The 21,480-nt window shown below is 38.2% G+C and overlaps 1 protein-coding gene across 2 annotated transcripts in view; it reads left to right on the forward strand.

Annotated features, from left to right (window-relative positions):
- The window catches only part of LOC119580081 (protein AMN1 homolog), a 30,145-nt gene that overhangs the window by 2,586 nt on the left and 6,079 nt on the right, over window positions 1-21,480 (forward strand). The window lies entirely within an intron of this gene.

Here is a 21,480-nt window from a genome sequence, read left to right on the forward strand (position 1 = left end):
ACCAATAGTCCGTGATAAACCACGTCTCAGCATACTGTGAGTCGATTGTGTGAATGCTAATAAGTCTGTAGCACACTCTTCATACACATTTTTTGGCAGAATACTGTAAGGAACAGATTATGCTCATATTTTTACCAATTTTAAGACAGTAGAGAGAGAATACCTCAAGGGTACCACTCTATGAAGGCATATAAAGGCTCATCAAGATTTTGAATCCTCCCCTCCCATTATTGTTCAGCCCTCATTAGAATGGGCGTAAGGCCAAAACCCGGTGTGAATTCATTACCCTTCAATGGCCTACTCTTTTAGAGAGAGGTGACGGATCGTTCTGGGTGTTCGTTTTTAGTTGGTGGTTGTCCATTTCCTCCAAGAGCTCACCATCCTAATACCACATCACCAACCACGCTCGCATGCAATAGCACCTGGGACACACCTTGTCTGCCTCAAACATTGCTAGAACGCAGGTGCCTGTGGGGGCATTTCGAATGACGCTTTTGGAAATTTTAGAATATAGATGTTTCACGTTGAAAAAAGTGGAGAAAGAGAGTAAAAGTTGAAAAAAAAATTAAGGTTTTACTACATGAATTAGAAAGATATCAGTATTTGAAAAGAGATATATGAGATGTTAAAATAGTCTTTGCTTTCCATAAAAGTTGAATTTGATAGCATGTTTACACTATAATATTACATTTTGTGGAAGAGAGAGAAAAATGTGAACAGTTAATGAGAAAAGGAATGATATGCAAAAGGAATGAGAGTGAATAAAGGAGAATACATAGACCAGATGATAAAAGAGAGGGGATGGAAGAAATATCATGATCAGTGAAAGAAAGAAGGGAAAAGGGGCAAAAGGTGAAGAAGGGAGGAAACGATGGAAAAAACGAGAGCTGAAAGAAAGATAAGAAAAGGAGGGGAAGGAAAGCTAGGAAAGAAGGGCAGGAGGAACGAGTAAGGAAAGGAAAGGAGAGACAGAAAATTGAATGGAGGAAGCAGAGAAAAAGAGAGAGACGACGCGAATGCGGAAGTGGGAGTAGGAATGGAGCTGAGAAGTGAAAAATGAGAGTTAGAGTAAGACTAGGAAGTTAGAGTAAGGCGTGCGAGTAAGAGCAAGAGTGAGGTGAGGATGGGTCGTGAGAGTGAAAGTGGGATAATGAGTAGGGGTGAGAGTGAGAGTGAGAGAGGGACGTGAAAGTCAGTGGCGTGTGAATGGGAGTGGAGAGGGGGTGGGCGCAGGGGCCGTCGCGAAACCAAGAGTGGTAGTGGGCAGTGAGGGTGAAAGAGGGAGAGAGAGGGAGAATGAGATGGTGGGAGTGGGTAGGCGTGACAGTGACACGAATATGAGAATGTGGGTGAGAATGACAGTGAGAGAACAGAAGAGTAAGAGACGTGGAGTGTTAGGGTGAGAGAATGAGTGAGGGAGGGAAGCGAGAAAGCGAGGGCGAAGGCCGACGGCGGGATGAGAGACGGACGGATGGTTCGGTTGGTCGGCTCGGTCTTCGGTCGGTCGTTGTCGGCGGTCGGCGGGTCGGTCGGCGGTCGGTCGGAAGGGAAGGAAAAGAAATGGAAGAAAGGAAGGAAGGGGACACACACACACACAAGACACCACACTACACACACACAACACACCCCACACACCACACACAACACCACACACACCACAACCACACACACCACAGACACAGACACAGACACAGACACAGACACAGACCAACACACAGTGTGTGTGTGTGTGTGTGTGTGTGAGAGAGAGGTAGGGGAGAGAAGGAGAGAATGAAGAGAGAGGAGAGAAGGAGCGAGAGGGGGGAGAAGAAGGAGAGAGAGAGGAGAGAAGAGAGAGAGGGGAGGAGAGGGAGAGGGGAGGGAGGGGAGGAGAAGGGAGGGGGGGGAAGGAGGAAAGAGGGGGAGATAGATAGATAGAGAGAGATGATAGAGAGAGAAGATAGAGAGAAAAAAGAGAGAAACGATAGAGAGAGAAGAAGAGGGGGAAAGAGAAAGGAGAGAGGGAAGGGTATAGGAGAGAGAGGAGGAGAGAAGGAGAGGGGGGAGGGAGGGCAAGTGGCGATGAAGGGACGGATGGAGAGACCAGGCACAACACTTATACTCAACACTCACACTCACACATTTACCCACACACACTCCACACACATACACACCACACACACACACACACACACACACACCACACACACACACACCACACATAGTCACACATACACAAGACACACACATACACACGACACCACACACACAACACAGACCCCACACCACACAGACCACACACACACACACAATCACAAGAACAGGACACACACAGACACACCACACACACACAGACACAGACACAGACACAGACACAGCACACACAAACACAGCACACACACAAACTTCCCACACACACACAGCACACCCACACACAGCACACACACACACACACACCACACCACATACACCAACTACACACACACACACCACACACACGCACCAATCACACTACACCACACACACACACGCACAATACACAACACACACAATACACAATACACACACACACAATACACACACACCCACAATACACACCACAGAAATACACACACAACAACAATACACACACACACAACAATACACACAAACACACACACACACACCACACAACACACACCACACACACACAAAGGGAGGGGGAGAGGTGAGAGGGACAGGGAGAGGGAGAGAGGGAGGGGGGAGAGAGGAGGGGGAGAGAGGGAGGGTTGAGAGAGGAGGGGGGAGAGAGGGAGGAGTATGAGAGGGCGGGGGAGGAGAGGGAGGGGGGAGAGAGGCGAGGGGGAGAGGAGGGAGGGGGAGGAGGAGAGGAGGGGGAGAGAAAGAAAGAGAGAGAGTGAAGGTGATGAGAGAGGGAGAGAGAGAGAGAGAGATGAGGGAGAAGAGAGGAGAGAGGAGAGGAGGCGAGGAGAAGAGAGAGAGAAGCGAGAGAAGAGGAGGGAGAGAGAGAGAAGAGAGGGAGGTCGAGGGGAGAGGAAGGAGAGAGAAGGGAGGGAGGCAAGAGGAGGGGAGGGAAGGAAGAGAGAGAGGGAGGGAGGAATGAGAGGAGAGGGAGGGAGGAGAGAGAGAGGGAGGGAGAGGAAGAGAGAGAGAGAGAGAGAGAACGAGAGTGAGAGAGGGAGAGAGACGAGAGAGAGGGGAGAGAGAGGGGAGGAGAAGAGGAGGGAGAGAGAGGGGGCGAGAGTGGAGAGTGAGAGAGAGAGGGAGTGAGTTGTGAGAGAGAGAGAGAGAGAGAGAGAGAAGAGACGAAGACGAGATTGAGCCGAGAGAGAGAGAGACGATGAGAGAGAAGGAGAGAGGAGAGATGAGAAGGAGAGAGAGAAGAGAGAGAGACCTGAGAGCGCGAGAGAGAGAAGGAGAGAGAGGAGAGGAGAGAGAGAGAGGGAAGGAGAGAGAGATGAGAGAGAGAGGGAAGGATGAGAGATGAGAGAGAGAGGGAAGGAGAGAGAGAAAGAGAGGAGGAAGGACAGAGAGAAGAGATGAGAGAGAGAGAACGGAGAGAGAGAGAAGAGAGAGAGAAAGAGACGATGGGAGAGAGAGGGAGGAAGAGACGAGATGAGAGATGAGGAGAGAGAGGAGAGAGAGGGGAGAGTGGGACGAGAGAGAGAGGTAGTGAGGAGAGAGAGGGGGAGAGAGAGAGACATAGAGAGAGAGACATAGAGAGAGGGCTAGAGAGAGAGATAGACCGAGAGAGATAGAGAGAGAGAAAGAGAGAGCAGATAGAGAGGGAGTGAGAGTGACGAGTGAGAGTGAAGAGAGAATGAGAGAAGGCGTGAGAGTGAGTAGAGGAGAGGGAGGAGAGTGGAGAGAGAGGGAGGTAAGGTAGTGTGAGAGGAGAGAGGGAGTGAGTTGTGACGAGAGAGAGGAGAGATAGAGAGAGAGAGACGAGAGAGAAGAGAGAGAGAGGAGAGAGAGAAGAGAGACGAGAGAGAGAGGGAGAGAGAGAGAGAGAGGAGGTGGAAAGAAGGAGGAAGGATGAGAGAGAGACGAAGAGGGAAGGAAGAGAGAAGAGAGAGGGAAGGAGAGAGAGAAAGAGGAGGGAGGAGATGAGAGAAAGAAGAGAGGGAAGGTAGAGAGAGAAAAGAGAGAGGGAAGGAGAGGGAGGAGGAGATAGATGAGAGAGAGGGGAGAGAGAGAGAGGAGGAGACGAGAGGAGGGACTTTAGAGAGGACGAGAGAGGATGAGAGAGAGAGAGGAAGAGAGAGAGAGGAGAGAGAGAGAAGGAGAGAGAGAGAGAGAGGAGAGAGAGAGAGAGGGATGAGAGAGAGAGAGGAGATGAGAGAGAGAGAGGAGAGAGAGAGAGAGATGGAGGAGATGAGAGATAGAGAGGAGAGAGAGAGAGAAGACGAGAGGAGAGAAGAGATGAGAGAGGAGAGAGGAGAGAGAGGAGAAGGAGAGAGAAGAGAGAAAGATCGAGGAAGACGTGGAGAAAGAGAGAAGAGAATAGAGAGAGAGAGAGAGAGAGAGAGGAGAGAAAAGATGGAGAGAGAGAGTAGGAGAGAGAGAGAGATAGAGAGTAGAGAGAGATTAGAGAGAAGAGAGAGCGACGAGAGAGAGAAAGAGAGAGAGGAAGTGAGAAGAGAAAGAGAGAAGAGAGAGGAGAGAGAGAGAGAGAGAGAGCGATGAGAGAGGGAGGAAGAGAAGATGAGAAACCGGTGGGGAGGAAAGAGAGAGAGAGAGAGAGATGGATGAGAGAGGAGAGCGAAGAGAGAGATATGAGATTGGAGGAAGAGAGAGAGAGAGAGGGAATGTTAGAGGGAGAAAGAAACAAGAAATTGGGATGAGAGAAAAGGAGAAAGAGAGAAAGAGAAAGAAAAAAAGAAGCACGTGAAAACATATACATCAATACACACTTTCATTAACCATGGCCCCAATCTCAACAGTTTCACAGACGTAGGGATCCAGCACCTTGTCGGAGGGGGAGTGCGTCACAGTACTCGGAGCTTCGAGTGATGGCTGTGCGCGCCTCACAGACGACAGCATGAGGACCCTATGCCTCGGCTGCTCTCGCCTGACGAATATCCTTGTTTCCATCACTGTCCCAGAGTGTCAGGTAATAGACATTAATTGCAGTGTTTGTGTGTGAGTGAATGTGTGTGTGTGTTGTTGGTGTGTGTGTGTGTGTGTGTGGTGTGTTGGGTGTGTGTGCTGTGTGTAGTGTGCCGGTGCGGAGAGAGTGAGTGGAGTGAGTGAGTGAGTGAGTGAGATGTGTGAGTGAGTGAGTGAGTGAGTGAGTGAGTGAGTGAGAGAGTGAGAGTGAGAGTGAGAGTGAGAGTGAAAGCGAGAGAGAGGATCGGAGAGAGAAGAGAGAGAGAGATGAGAGAGAGAGAGTGAGTGATGAGTATTGGAGTTTAGTGATGTGATTGATTGAGGAGTGAGTGGTGTGATTGAGGAGTGGATGTGAGTGACGTGAGTGAGGGTGTGTGTGTTGTGTGCAAGCGAGAAAGAGCGAGGAACGAGGAGAAAGGAAAGAGAGAAAGAGGTGTGGCGAGGGAGGGCTGGACAGAGGAAAGAGTAGGAGGAGGAGAGAGAAGGACAGAGGAGAAGAGGAAAAGAGAGAAAGAGAGAAAGAGAGGAGAGAGACGAGAGAGAGACGAGAGAGAGAGAGAGAGAGGAGAGAGAAGAGTGTGAGTGTGAGTGTGAGGTGTGAGTGTGAGTGTGCGTGTGATTGGGAGTAGTGAGTGTGAGTGGTAGGAGTGGAGTGTGAGGTGAGTGTGAGTGAGTTGAGTGTGAGTGTGACGTGAGTGTGAACTCACGTGTCAGTGTGTGAGTGCATTTGTGTGTGGTGGTGAGTGCATTGGGTGCTCATGTGAGAGTTTGAGTGTGTACATGTATGTATCTATCTGTTTGTTTTGTTATTTGTTTAGACTACAATATTACTTCATTAATTTGCTCAAAGGATTTATTTAGCCATACCCGCACAGAACGATCGAGAGAATTACTTGGAGAAGCTCATGGCCTGCAAGGAGGAAAGCAGATCACATGGACTGTGTAATAAGCATCCCCCACACACAGCAGAGGAAAGTAACATCTCAGAAATCAAGGTGTATTATGTAATATAACATGGGCTCGCATTGTAAGTTGGCTGCTGTTTATTGACTATAGAAAGGAGAACATGAATTGCATCAATTCATGAGTATGTTCACTTTCATACTCTTTTGTAAGTAGCTTGTTATGATTGTATGCCTAATGTTTTCGCAGTTCTTCGCAACTAGTGTGAGGTAAATGCAGTTTTGTATGTGCTAAAACTGTTGTTAATGCCAGATATTTAAATTCATTTTCATAACCAGAAATATATAAAAAGACTAAACAGTGACAATTAGACAGACATGAACAACTACAGTGTTATGTGATTTTCTAAAAGAGGGATCTGTAATAAAATACAGATTTGTTTTGCTGTTGTTCATTTGGTATCACGTATTTCGATTCAGGAGACAGATGAAGAAAATTTTTTTTTTTCCCATAGGCAAATAAATGATTGAAACATGGGAACTTGGTGATTATTTTCTGTTAGATATCGTTATAATTATAATAACAATGCAGAGGCTGATGCCGTACCAGATTTTGAAATATATAAGAATTTTATTCGATTATGATTTGGAGATAATATAATTCTGTAATATTAAAATTGCTTGCACATAGCAGTTACAATGCAAGTACAATCCATGTTTCCACTGCATGCAGGTCGATTTTATAAATACAACCAGTATGAACAATAATATATTCAGAAGAGCAGATCTTGAATAGTAATTGTTCAGTATGTTTTAATAAATGTGATGCTGTTTATATATTCAATAACAAAGCAGATATTTCGAATGGTAACGAACAAAATAGAGCAAAATGAGGACAGGACTGGTTCTCGGACGAACTAGTGAATTCAGTGTGATGTCACACCTGCAAATTTAAGTACATATAGTCGCAACTAAATGTACATCAAAAATCTGGAGCATGAAGTCTGCATCCGGGAGTGTGGCACGTTACAAAGGTTGGCGGTGATAAAATGCTCTTGCCTTTTCATAAGATGCTAATGCGACCTTGCCCTTAATGATGCGATATGTAAAAAGTATATGCACTAAATGAATATTTTCTTTTCATTTCAATAATGAGCATTTGGAAATTTACTTCAAGATTCTTTAATTTTTGTGGGCATCTTTTTTTTTCAAAAAAGTCAGTACAAGGTTAATGCTATTTGTAAATTGGAAAGGAATACGAAACATTAAACATTAAATATTGAAAGCTTTATTGAAAAAAATGTCCTTTTTTAGCATTTCAGGTTGTAATGGCATTCAAATGACATTATGAATATATAACACATAATTTTTTTTCATATTCCCAAATCTATGTAACAAATTTTGAGATACTTCTGTATTTTAAGAAATATCAAATTTATGTGTGTCTAAAGCAGTTCCGATAACAGTTTATAAAATATAAATAAATGTGTGGTAATTATAGATATTTAGAGAAAACCTGTACCAAATACACACAAGTCTTTTACAGAAAAAAAAATTACACTCCCCAATTTTTTATAACAACAGAAACATTAGAGAAAATATAATTTGATTTTTGGTAGAATTTGCAGCAGATATGTAGATAAAATGTTATTCCTTAGTATTCATTTATTTGATATTTAGGAAACTAAATTTTAAAAATAATTAAAAAGAGGGAAGCAAGAAGGGACAGGAGCAAGCAGAATAAGGGGGAGAGAGTGAAGGATTTGGAAATAAGTGAGGACAGAGAGAAGGAGAAGAAGAGGAGAGGGAGAGGAGAGGGAAAAAGAGAGATAGAGATATAGACATGTAAAGACATTAGAATTTCAATAAATCTTTTTTTTGAGTGAAATGGGAGGGAGAGAGGAAAGAGGAAGAGGGAGAAGGGACGAAGAGAAAAGAGGAAGAGGGAGAGGAAGAAGGAGAGAGGGGAGAGGATAGAGGGAGAGAGGGGAGGAAGAGGGAAGAGGGAGAGGAAGAGGCGAGAGAAGGGAGGGAAGAGGAAGAGAGCGAGAGGAAGAGGAAGAGAACGACGGAAGTGGAGGAGAGAGAGAGAGGACGAGGAAGAGAGGAGAGAAGGAAGAGGAAAGAGAGAGAGAGAGATAGAGGAAAGAGAGAGAGAGATAGAGGGAAGAGAGAGAGAGAGATAGAGGAAGAAGAGATGAGATAGAGGAACGAGAGATGAGGAGATAAGAGGAAGAGAGAGAGAGAGAGAGGAAAAGAGGGAAGAGGAGAGGAGAAGAGGAGAGAGAGAGGAGAGAGATGGAGAGGGCGATGAGAGAGAGGAGTGATGCTTGAACCGGATGAGAGAGAGAGACGGGGAGAGGGAGGAGAGAGAGAGAGAGAGAGAGAGAGAGAGCAGCAGAAACACAAGTCAAAATGTAGTATGACTGGACTAAGCACCAGTTGTTATGTGGAAAGGATAAAGCTTTGTATTTGTAAATTAAATGACTTGCTATTTTTGCAGACGTAAATAAGCCAACATCATAATAAACACATGTAATGACAAAAGTAGGAATTTAGTGATTATGATAATAATGATAAGGATGATGATGATAAGTAATATAATAATAATAAAATAAGACTAATGATAATAAGAATAATAATAAAAGAGTGTTGATGACAATTATAAAAATAATATGCAGCCTAACTAAAAGATTAAGAGTCGGCCTAACGCATTCTTGTACGGATCCATTAGTAGTTAGGATAGACATGACAACTGAAAACTGCGAATATACAAAATATGGAAATATATGAAGGAGAAAGATTCAGTTTACATGGAATGCACTGCTATATAATTAAGAATGAACAAAGGCCATACAGTTTTGCAATGTTATAGGCTTGTCTCACACTGAATGAACTCCATATAAAAACATTCTATTTCTGAAAGGGAAACTCACCTGCCTAACAATTACTTGGATTCAGTGTTGAATTCATATTGTTACACATATGGAGGAGATTAAATACTATATCTTAATACTGTTACTTGTGAAATCATTATTTACAAAATTAGCCAAAATCCCTCAATGAAAAATTTCCCCTCCCAAGAAAAAGACAGAATAAAATAAATTATACAAAACGTTAATACATGCTCAACAACAGATAAAATCAAACATTATTCCCTAAAAATGCTACAGTTATTTCTAACCCAAACCACGGACAGATGGACAATCACAGAGTGGTTACAGCCTAAAATACAGCACTGCTCCTGTTCTTTGTTGCTTCTAAACAGCAGGTTGGCTGGTTGGGCCAACTCAGTCACTGAGGAAAGCAGATCTATACGTAAGACTTAAGCCTTTTTCTAGCCTTCATAGGAAAACAGGGGTAAATATGTGTTTACCACACTCCTAATTTTTCACTCAAATATGGCCAACTGCCACACAACACCCTGCTGTGGTCGATATAGTGTGGGGATTTCACCATCAGAATGAGTTACGAAAGAAAAGAAAAGAAAAAAATCAAGTGTATTGCCTTTGTGCCTCGCAAAATGTTTTTAGTTACTGAGAAAGAAAAGAAGAAGAAGAAGAAGAAAAAAAAAATACAACACCACACAATAAAAAGATCTGAATACTAGTACACAATTCAAATGGTATCAAAACAGGACTCACAACAACTCTTTCACAATATGAGCACGGGCACAAACACACAATGGATAAAGCCATTTTCAGTCGGCCGTATTTGAGTTTTGGGACATATTTCTTTCACTTCAAAAAACTGTAAAATCTATTCAAAATTGCACTTTGAGACACTGTAAAAATGTCGATAATTTAACATTCAAGGGCAAGAGTGTTAATATTATGTGTTACTGAAAATGGTATATGTCAAGTCTTCTTTTACATGTGTCAACCTCACCCAAAAAGATGGAGAAAAATGAAAATAAAAAGTAGCCGTAGTAGTAGTAGTAGAAGTAGAAGTAGAAGTATAAGTAGAAGTAGAAGTAGAAGTAGTAGTAGTGAGTAGTAATTAAAATGAAAAGTAAGAACAATAACAATAATGATGATAACTATAATAACAATGAATAAATGAACCATTTACATTAATGACCGAACTCTACGAACCAGGACACAAGGAGTTAAGCATACTGTCCATACTTACTGATTTATTGCATACACAGACTTCCGAAACATCAGTACCAATGCTTGAATATCTAGGCCAATCTGACCTCATTACGTATTAACCTCTTGTTTAGTACTATCAGTATTGTTAATACTATAACCTAATAATGATAATTATAATTAATAAAGAATCATACTTTGATAATAATGATAATAATACATAAATAACAAAAACAGAATGTATTTTTTACCAAAATTCACGGAAGGGTTAAAGAGGAGCAACCCAAGATCAGATGGGCCTAGTAATTAACTTGGTGATTAAGCCACTTGATGGTGCCATTAATGTGTAAAACAAACGTAATATAACAAACTCAACAGCGGGCAGGTGAATAGTACACAACACCAATGGGTTATAGGAGAATGCAAACAAGTTAATTTTTTAGCACCAAAACAAAAAGTTTTTTTTACCACTGCATGTTCCTATACACTTTAATAAGTCTTAAATAAACAGCAGAATAAGCTTTCCTCTGCCTTCTCTTCCTTCCTTCTCAATCACACATGCTCGCATTCGTTTTATAAAACCAGGCATCTGTTTTCACAATGACACAAATATGGAAACCAAATAAGATATACTTGATTGAATCTCGAGCAATAGTTATTCAAGGGCATGTTACTAACAGCTGCCAGGATACAATGGTCCGAGGAGACCACAACAGTCTAAAGATTTTACATTCAACTTAATAATTACTCCTCATTTGAATATGTATCTCTTATATGCAGAATGAAGTGCATTCTATATCATGTAATTAATACTGCATTTGAAACTTTATGTTGTTCAATAGAGCATGAATGGCAAAATTAATGGAATTAAATCTAAAAAAAAAAAAAAGGTAATATAGCAGAACATCTAGTACCGTATATATGGTATTCCACAGCCGTTACTATCTCTCAGTGCTGAAACCAAGTCCAATCCAGTGTTAATTCAAGAATGGAGAGAAGAGAAGAGAAGAGAAGAAAAAAGAAAAAAGAAAAGAAAAAAAACAAAAAAGAAGAAGAAAAAAAAAAAAAACTTGTTAAGAAGTAATTAAAAACAGCCATAAAAATCTGCGGATCTGTTGTATATCCACAGCTCAATTCGTAGAAGACACTGTACGAAATTATTGTCAGACAACTTTCGCGGCTTTATTAGTGCAAACGGCAGCTGCTCAGACAGACAACTAACCTAACATGGGAAATGATAAACAAAGCCCACAAACAAACAATATTTTTTTTTCAAAAAGGTAGTACCAAAAACATCTCTCTTAATTGTCCAACAGTCATTAGTTTCTGTACACAAGAATAAATATATAAATAAATTAAAAAAGATAGAATACATTAAAATGGAAAAAATGTTATGAAAGAAAAACAACATAAACTAAACTTCTTCTGAGGACATAAGAAAGAAAATTTTGAACATCTGTTTGTTTCCAATACAGGTACTCAACTTTTTTGATACATCTTAAAAAAAATATCCAATGAATATTTTCCTAAGTTATCCTCAGAAATTCCTAAATTCTTGTGCATAACGTCTATTGCATGCCAGCTCAATACAAAATACTTTCATATCGTAAGAGACAGTAACATTATTATATGTCAGAATTATCTTTACACTCAGATACAACAGCAATCTGATCCTGTATGCATGAGAAGGCATGCAAATATAACCGTATATTCATGGATACACATATTGCAATGCAGGAAATGTGGTGGGGAAAGGAAGGTGCCTTTACAAAAATAAAATTGATAAATAAAATGACCAGAAAAGTCCATTCATTCAAATCATCCAACTCACTTTTCATTGTTTTGATATCAATAAAAAGCATATACATATATACCAAACAGATATTATGCTTACCTATACATTAAGATATAAGGTTCACGAGGTCTTCAAATTAGCTCACAAAGTCCTTATCCTTGCTTTAAACATCTACTTTTACCCGCTCATTTGTTACCCAGGATTAACTTTGTGTCTAAAATTTATGCTCTCGTACAAGGTCCTGAGATGTGTCCAGTTGTACTCCTCCATGGTAGCAGCCCCCATGTGGCCAGAGGCGTCCAATGCACCGTATAGAGTTCTCGTGCATAGTAACAACGCACGGTGTCTAATGTTACAGTGGTTGATACATTGAAACCAGACTTCTGAAAAAATGAAATTTTAGTGAGTAGAGTACCTTGAATTCTTTCATGCTTTTCTAATATTTGTGACTATTTGGCATCAAGTTAAGGTCATCATTCTGATAGAAAACGTGTCTTCATGAAATTCAATTATAGTTAATGTATATCTACAATCAAGTTTAGTTTCTAAATCCCTATAAAAGTTACTTGCCAGTAAATTATCCCCTTTTCTGCAAATTCTCTCATAGCCTTATACATTATACATGGCAGTAATCTCGCATGATGTATATACACTCATAAGAACTTCAAATGACAACACAGGTCTGAGGTGGTGGATAAAAAAAATAGGAAAAAAACTATCAAGAGGGACAATTATCAACATCACATACGACCCCCATCACCAGAAAACCCACTATCCAAACAAACTCTCAAAAGCTGATGTTGACCCTCAGATCTGGCAGTGGGTAGTCTCCCGAATGGAGGTAAGGTCGCATCAGGCAGCCACTCTAGCTCCCCCACTAAGTGGGGGTGCGAGGGCTGGCGTGTGGCCTCAGCAGGACTCTCAGGCGGCGGTTACTAATCACACTGTCAGATTGAGGTGTTCTAGGTGCTGTATGGGCGGAGCTGGAATGCCCATGTCCTAACCGCTCATCGCTTCCTCTAGAACTTACCTGGCCTGTAATGTAAGGAAATGCTCACCCTCTATCCTGTTATTAGAACACCAGGCCAAGTCATGAATCAAAAGGCAGACAAAGACAATATTTTTGTTGGCAGGCTTGTGCTGGGACTTGGAAATATTACAGACATTATAAGAAATTAAAATAAAATTACCTTAAAGTCCCAGAAATGTCAGATTTACAAGATTCGGCAGCAGCTGGCTACAAACATGTGTGCCTGCAAAACAACCGAAATATCGATTAACAGGTACCGTGTAGAAAAATAAAGTTCCATTTCTTAACATCCACCGAGCTGAAAATGAACAAAATAAACTAAAAGTAATGAAGAGAGAAAAAAAATAAATTCATACTCAGACAACATTGTAGCAACAAAAATGAAACAACAGAGACAAGAAGTAAACAATACACAATCACAAGTACAACAGCAGCCCGACAGCGCCTGAAGTCCTACCTCAGCGACCAAAGAAACCAGGTCGCAGCCAAAATTATTCTTCTCAGATATAGCACCGTGAGCTGGGCTTTCCACAGGCTTTCCACCATGCGTGCTCACCAAGTCCACTGAACACCGTCGTACAAGTTGGCTTGCAGTTTTTTCAGCTGTGGAGGACAAAATACAACTGTTTGAGAGAACAGAGCATAGAAACAAAACTTCTGAAATCAGTTTATATAACTTTGCTCCCACGAACTAGCATTTACTAATGTAAGTTGTAAAGACTTACTATGTGAAAGGCCCTGTATATTATTAGATCATAGTAGAAGCAAGTGGAATTTTTTCACATGTAAAAAACACAAACAAAAAAACATCCTGATTCATTGCAATGCATGGTTTAATATTATGTAAAAATACATATATCCAAATATAAAAGACTATGTCCAAATAAAAATACACTCCATGTCCAAACATAAAATTATGTCCCCAAAAATACTGCCATTCAAATTTCCCGTTTTGATTTAGAAAGAGGACTTCTTGGCTATTGAATCAGTATTCTGGAAACACACAAAGCTTATATAAATAAACACAGCAGTTACTGGCCACAAAAATATGGACAACACAGAGCATGTTTCATGATTTTCATAATAAGCATGCATGTAAATCCTGATGCAGTAAATCAAGCTTAGATATCCTTCATATCTGAACTCATGCTTGGTAATATAGCCAATGTGAAATTTCAGGTACATGTTTGTGTTTTTCTAGAATACTGATGCAAGGGTTATATACAAATAATGCCCATATTGATAATTACAGAAAGATGGAAACAATAAATTTTGTGCCTCCTCATATATAAAGAGAAGGACATATTGGTATTAGAAAATCTTAAGATCTAAATAAAACAGATATTATATTGCTGGAAGTTCTTGCTTTCACGCTTGGCAAAAAACAACAACAACACAAAAAAAACAATACAATAGCAAATATAACATGGTAAATGCAAAGACCATACCCAAAAATGCTATCACAGAGACCCTCATACAAGACCAAGTAGATACAGGGACACCACTAACTTTCTGGCTCCTTTGACTCTAGGAACAAACTGGATTATCCACTCTGCCAAAAACAACAGGATTCAACAAATATAAAAAATCTAATAATGATTCCAGACACTCCACCTTGAAACTCCTGATAATATTCCCCTGAACTCCTCTTAAACTCCACAGTTCCTACCCTTTGCACCACCAAATAGGAAAATGATGGACCAGCTCCAACCTCTTGTGATAACCCAAGGCTGTCTATCTACGAAGCATGAAATCCATGCTATTTATTTTCTAATTTAGCAGACAAATTCCAAAAAAACAACAGCCTTACCTAGGACTGCTGATAAACTTGAGTTCCTAGTAATTCAGTCAGTTGAACATCAGTTATAGAAGAACCAGTGGTTGTTAACCTTTATAAGGTTAGAAAATGTGACAAACAGCATATACATAGCCAAAGAGGTGTATACTAAGATGCATGAAATAAGAAAATATATAAGCAGGAAAAAGAAAAATATATTGTATGAATGAATTTGGAGATGAACCCAGTTTTCCGTTGGGCCCAAAGATGTTTCAATGAACCTCACTTGTTATCAATGCACCTTCAACTCCAAAATAATATTCACTTACTTCACCATCACCAAGAAACTTCATACAAAAAGAAAAGTAAAGATTGAATGTGAATAAATGGAGCCTAAACAAATATCTTCTGGATGAATTGACATATACTTTACAAAAACATGACTCTAATGATCCACGGTTGTTTATACAAATATAACAAAAACATAATTAAAAAATCAGAAAGATATTTTACTTTAGCAGTCCTAAAAAGTTATCTAACAATTAAAGACACCAAAATAAATATGGATGTTCTCTACCCTGTTTAACCATTTTGAGTAAACATCCCATCTGAAATGAATTTTTTTTTGCCTTAGATATCTAAATTCCTATATCCATCTTGGGACCTTCTGCTCTATTGTAAAGACTTGACTTCAATTGCAAATATAACTCTCCTAAATGAACAAAAAAACAGTTTTAACTTCAAAAAAGAGAAAAAAAAGAAAAAGATTATATATATAGATAGAGATATATATAATATATATCTCTATATAAGATATATATATAGATATTATATATATAGAGATATATATATATATATAGATATATATATAGATACATTAATATATATATCTAGAGATATATATAGATATACATTAATATATATATATATAGAATATATATAGATTATATATAGGATAATATATATAGAGATATAATAGATGAGATATAATTATATAGTAGATATATTTAGAGATAGATATATATAATAGATATTATATATATATGATATTATATATATCTATATATTTATATAGATAATATAGATATATAATATAGAGAAGACTCGATAGATATATTATATATAATATTATATAATATTGAAATGTGTGAACGAAATATATATATACACCCATTATAATATATATATAGATAGATATATAATATATACATTATATAGATATATATATTTATATAAAAATATATATAGATATATAAAGATATACATTAATATATACATATATAATATATATATATAGATAGTAGATATAGTATATATATAATATATATATATATATAGATTATATATATAAATACAGATATAATATTATATATATATATATATACACACACAACACACCACACAACCACACATATCTAGGTATCTTATATATTGAGTATGTATATATAATATATATTATATATATATATTTATATATATATAATATATATATATATATATAATATATATATAATATATATATTATACATATATATGTTACACACATCATATATTATACATACATATATATATACATACATATATATATACATAAATATATATTACATCTATCTATCTATACATCTATCTATCTACATCTATCGTATCTATCTAATCTATCCATCCACCATCCATCCATCCATCCATCCAATCATCCATCCATCAATCATCCATCCATCCTTCCATCCATCCATCTATCTATCTATCTATCTATCTATCTATCTATTATGTATCTATCTATCCATCCATCATCCATCCATCTAATATATATACTACATCTGTGCTAAGTCATTTGGAAGAATCTGAATGGAATTCCTAAAAACTGTTAGTTATTACAAGAAATTTAATAATATATAGCTATTTTTATTCTATTTTTTTTCTCCCATGCTAACGATAATGCTATCATTAAGGTCTACATTACTTTCAACATAAAATTATTATATAGGTTCTTTATGTCAGAATTGAAAGGAAGGAATGGCATATGGATTTAACTGAAAACATTTATTCTGGGTCATTAATGTATGCTAAAAAAAAGGTCTTATCATTACATCCCCTAATAAATAAAACAAAACTAGTTGGCAGGACGAGGAGGTACCTTATTCTGCATCGCTATGGTAGGACTATACCCTAAAAAGGACCAAGAAAAAGAAATGAATAGAGAAAAGAAGAAAAAAATCCAAAACACATACTCAAACAGATCAAAAACTCCGTTACCTTTTGCTGCGCGAGTGAGCATGGAAAACGTGCAGGCTCCTCCGGTCATGTCCTGAAACCACAAAATACAGCCGTGTTATGTTGTTAAATGGTGCGGGGGAAAGAAACCGAAGAGTGAAGCAAGTCCTCCGTCTGGGGGTTAAAGAGCCAGAAGTTCTTGAGGTTGAATTCTCTCATCCCTCATGCGCAGGTCGGGCCGCACAGCGTGGGGGCCCTTCACCGTCGGATCAGCTGCTTGATGCGGTCAAAGAGATCTGCTCTCGATTCAAACAGGAGTGAGTCGGAGTTTACAGTTGAAGGCCCAGTGCTGACAGCTGAAAGATTCTCTATGGAAATCCACAATTTTTCAGCAACCTTTCCTGTGATCCGTGCCCGGAGATGCGAGCATATTGAGTGCTTGCGCTCTGGCTATATCCTAACAAGTGATGTCGTTTTTTGTTTATCTTTTCTGAACCCTTTAAATTTAGTTCCACACAGCAGAGGACCTGATTCTTGAGAGGCCACTGTCATTTCAGGGGTGCAAATAATATTGAATCCCTAACTCTGTCAAGTGAGGCAAGTGTGAGAGTTTTGTGCACAGGTTTTCAAAAAAACTTCGACCGCCAATAACAAGATCGCCAATCATTAACTTCCTGAGGTTTACCGCCTTGGTAGGTTATCAAAAAGAATCTGGTAAATGATGAAAAAACAATTCGTAATCATGACAAATTTCTAAAATTTATCATAAAGACTTTATCCTAAAAAGTATTATTCTGATAAGAATGTTATGAAATAGCATACATTTTAATGAGTAAACAAAATGTATGCATGACAAGACATGAAGTAAAATCTACTTTTCTACCAAAACTACAAAAAATGTTTTCCCTCTCTCTTGATTAGATTTCTTAGAATATAATATTTTTCTTGTAATAGTATAGCCTTTCAGTGATTCTAAACCTCTGAATCTCTTTTAAAATGTGAATCATATATAAGATTTCAACCTGTTTCCCTGCCACTTCACAAACTTCCCATCACTCTTCTTTCCCAAACTTCTAAGAACATGAACATCATCCATACAAATTATACACACGAGTCACACCTACACATCTTCCTGCTTGAGAACATCTTTGTTCTGCTCGAAGTCAAGTTCCCTCAAAGAAAGAGTTGAGAAAATGAGGTAGGAATGTCCTTGCACCGCCTATCCGTATCTTCTTCTGCCGCATGTACAGGAGGTACTAGGCGCGTTATGATGTTCTTAGCAAGAGGAGCGCCGTGCAGCATTACGTGAGAGTGGGATGTTAATGCACGCCAACTCCGGTTCTTAGGTCCTATAAATCCTGTTGACAAGGAGACAAAATCTAAGGATTAAATGTACATCGAGGCGAAACTGGCTTAAAGTTTTTCTAATCTTCCCCCCCCCCCTTTATGAAATTCAACTGATTTAAATGCTGGTAAAATAGAACAGAAAACCTCTTGCATATCATTTATGGAAATGAAAATATGACTAAAGGGAAGAATGCTGGGTAAATAAATTGTAAATACATATCCTAATGACATTAAATGCAATAGCTTATAAGCTCAAAACATTATCAATCTTTCAGATCTTCATATAAACTAGCCACAGGCATAGACCTGAGGTACTATGTATCAATGATATTTTGCTTGAAAGCCCATAAAACTGAATCATGGTTTGGAAAAGAAAAAAAATGAGGATGAAGAAGATAAAGAAGAAGAAGGAAGAAAAAGACAAGGAGACTATGACTTCCTTTCACAAAAAAGAAGAAGAAGAAAAAGAAGACTATACTTACGTTCCTCATATCCTCCTGGGAACCACCACTCGGACTATCCTTTTCCTTCTCTTCTTCGGTTTATCACTATCTGTTACCATCCTTCGTACCTTTTCATCCTTCTGCTATCGTCTTTCTGTCTTCTCATCACTACTCCCTCCCTCCATTTCCTGCAATAGATTTTACTGATATCATCAGATTTAACCCACATATCTGGCTGTCGGGCTCCTCGGCCGACACTCTGAATCTGGGACCTTCTATTCTGTGGTATTCTGGTTGCACCTGAAGAGAGCAAACCGAATGTGAGAAGTATAAGAAATGAATTCACAGAAAGAAAAAGAAGAAAGGCAAGAAAGAAAAGAAGAAAAATAAAGAAAGAAAGGAAGAAAAGAGTAGAAAGAAAGGAAGAAAAATAAATAAAAGAAAGGAAGAAAGATTTGTAGAAAGTGAAGGCAAGAAAGACAAGAAACACTAAATGAAAATGAGAGGGATTTATAAGGTCTTTGTATGACTCACCCTAAATACATCTAATTTCCTTATCTTTAATAATTAAGGCTTTTTTAGAGCGAATATCTGTAAAGAGATTATTATTGCTTTTGGAAAATGTTTTATACGTGATACAAAATTTTTGATGACATTAACAACAAAGAGGGAGAGAGAGAGAGCCCACAAAATATAAAAATCTACTTATGTAATCCATTTTCACACTGACGTGCTCCCACATAAAGCTGTATTTCTATTCAAATCCCCATTTTAATTGTAAGAAGAATGTTAATATCGTGTTTGATCAAAAGAAGTCTCATAGTTTGCTTTTTAAAGAAATATATACCCATTTTTTATACACGCTGATATCATGACTGAACAATCCTAAAGCCAATGAAACCGTTGTGGAACTGGGCTGCTGTGAAAAGATGCTCAAGGATTCCTCAGAGAAGTTATGAAGGAAGACAGCAAGACAGGAGAGGAAGAAGTGAAAAGTGACAATTAAAATGAACAAATTCTATGAGTAATTAAATTTCACTCTGTGGTTGTGTTTTTTTTTTTTTGTTCATAAACCAATAAGGAGGGTACAAAAAATGTGTGAAGTCACTGGGAACTAACATGATATCACTGTTTAATGTCTGCGATCAGTTGCATGAGTGATGGGCATATCAACAATTGCTGTACTGCTTAAGTTTATAAATTCTTTAGTCTCTTCTTTCCATCAAATACTCTTTAAGGATGAAATAATATTTATAGTATCCCTGTTAACTGAATTTGATTCCCAATAAAAAAATCTAGGGTATACAGACCACTTGCAACCCACAAAAGAAAGAAAGAAAGAAAAAAAAGCGATCTTACCATAACAGAGTGATATATCCTGTGTAGAGGAAGAAAAAGCAAGAAACAACCACACCCACCTGCTCCTCCCCAGTGGCACTTGTGAGGTGCATTCTCGCTGAGCTGCACCGTTGTTCATCCTGCTTCTGACTGGGCATCTGAGGACTGGTCACTCACACACTGTTGATTTCTACTTGCCTGTCGTCAGTGCACTTAGCCGTTCTTGTCCCTCTTCGCTTGTCTGAGATGAAGGACGGCTAACCAGCAGCGGGCTTATGCTCAGAACACAGAAAAAAAAAAGGTTCCTAAAGACAGACACTCTTTCTACACGGCATTGGTGGACTGGAGACAGAAGAAGGAGTTTGTGAGGTATTCTGTATTTGAAATCTGTGGGGGAGGATCATTATTCTTATGCTAGCATAGCTACTTTATGTTTTGTCAAATGTATATTAGAATACAACCTTCTAACCTAAACGTCGAAGCTAGTGTGCCTAGAAAAACTATCAGATGAATATCATTTAGAGAAAAAAAATGTCACTTTTTATAATTATTCACATGAAACAAAAAAAAAAAGTCAATAATAGTAACTTAAAAATATGTGTTATTTTCTTTCTTTTAGAATATATAAAATGTTTTCTGATAATTTAGTTCTTATTCGTTTACTAGTACAAAAAAAAACGAGAAAGAAGTGAAAGTTTATTGCAAATTATTTTGAGCATCATATTTGGTGCAGAAGTACCAAATAATAAAGAAATACGAAAGCAGTTTTGTGCTGAAAGGAGGAAATCTGATATTTTTCTCGTATTAGTCACCATCACACAACCTCTCTTTACGACACACACAAACAAACCACACACCAAACACCACCATACAAACCACACACACGCACCCAACACCACACATACACACACGCCACACACACACACACAATTATACAATAGAGAGAGACTATACTACATATCCAGTATGACAGACAGACTAGATATACATAGACACATACATACATACAGTTACACACAAACACACACAACACACACACACACAAAACACACAAACACACCACAAACACAACACAAGACACACACCACAACATAGATATATATATACTGAGAGAGCGATATAGAGATATAGAGAGATATGATGAGAGAGATATATGATAGATATAGTAGAGATTACAAATGATATAAGACGCGAGAGATAGTATTATATATATATATAGAATATAGTATATATAGATCATATATATAGATACATATAGATAAGAGAGAAATAATAGAAGAGAGAGAATAGAGAGAGAGAGATAGAGAGTAATATGAGATATGAAGAGATATAGATGAGATATATATATACATATAGATATAGTATATCTAGATATAACAGTAATGGAGAGAGGAATATCGAGATATGATATAGATAGATATATATATATCTATATGTAGATAGAGATAGAATGTGCGG

The sequence above is a fragment of the Penaeus monodon genome, chromosome 13 (genome assembly GCF_015228065.2).
Source record: "Penaeus monodon isolate SGIC_2016 chromosome 13, NSTDA_Pmon_1, whole genome shotgun sequence".
NCBI classification, from domain to species: Eukaryota; Metazoa; Arthropoda; class Malacostraca; order Decapoda; family Penaeidae; genus Penaeus; species Penaeus monodon.